Consider the following 1199-nt stretch of genomic DNA (forward strand, 5'->3'; position numbering starts at 1 on the left):
ATTACCATGATTATATTGGAATCATGCAGTTAAAATATTTTTTACTTCACAGTTGTTAGGGTTTTTATCAACTATAAACAAAGATACTACAATAAAGAAATTATTCAGTTTTCTAGTTTTGGTTTATAAATGCATTTTAAGATATCTCAAATAATTTATAAATCTATAGGCTAATATATTATCAAGAATCTGTTTATTATTTCATGATATTATCAGTCATCTTGCTCGATTATTTTATCAATTCAGTATATTTTTTCTACTTAAAATATTAACACAATTTATTGAAGTTTTATTACTAGTCATCATAAGTCACTTTATTGGAAATTATATCTAAAACCTCAACTCGTCCGGTCCACATCATCAAGACAAGATAAGATACACATCAGTCATATGTGTTTAATATTCCATCCTAAATTCCTACCTTCTACAACCAAGAGTTGATATGTGGCAAATTTTTTAACAAGCACAATTTGATCATTAAAAATGTAATGTATTACATAATTTATAATTAAATTTGTAAAAATCCGAAAACTCTGTCATTAAATGTCCAGGTGATCTTTAAATTCTTAAATGCATTTTAATGATTCCTTTATTAATCATATATGTACCCATGACAAAATAGATAAATGCATAGTGTCTGAGTGCTGTGATCCAGTGTCCTATCCACAATATTTTGTTAGGGTCCAATCAAAAAATGTATTCATGTTACATTTTATATTCTGAGGGGAGCGAAAGAATGTATTGATTTTACAATGATGTGTGTTTTTTTTATGTCAGCAACATTTTGGATAATAAGCATTCTTCGATTTTTGAGATCAGCATCTTTTCTGTTAGAAAAGTGAATTTAGTTAGTACTTTTGGGAGGTCCTATTAGTTTAATAAATGTGAGTTTAAAAAAATCAGAAATACATCAGCACATAAGATCCTGTACAAAATTTCTACCAGAAGGATTGCTTGGCTTGATATTAAGACTTATAAAAACACGCAATATGATCAATGATTATCCATCAAAATAGAAGTTAATCCATTTTGGGAAACCTTATAGCATTGATATAAAAATATAATGTTTGTTCAATGGAATACCGTATTTTGGGATTGGTAATTAATAATATTGGTTAATAATTATAATGATTGTATTTTTTTACATTTTTTTTTCCTCAAAAACGGAGGATTTATTAATGCTACCACTTTTCATTTGA

Source organism: Acyrthosiphon pisum, chromosome X, assembly GCF_005508785.2.
Source record: "Acyrthosiphon pisum isolate AL4f chromosome X, pea_aphid_22Mar2018_4r6ur, whole genome shotgun sequence".
Taxonomy (NCBI): Eukaryota; Metazoa; Arthropoda; class Insecta; order Hemiptera; family Aphididae; genus Acyrthosiphon; species Acyrthosiphon pisum.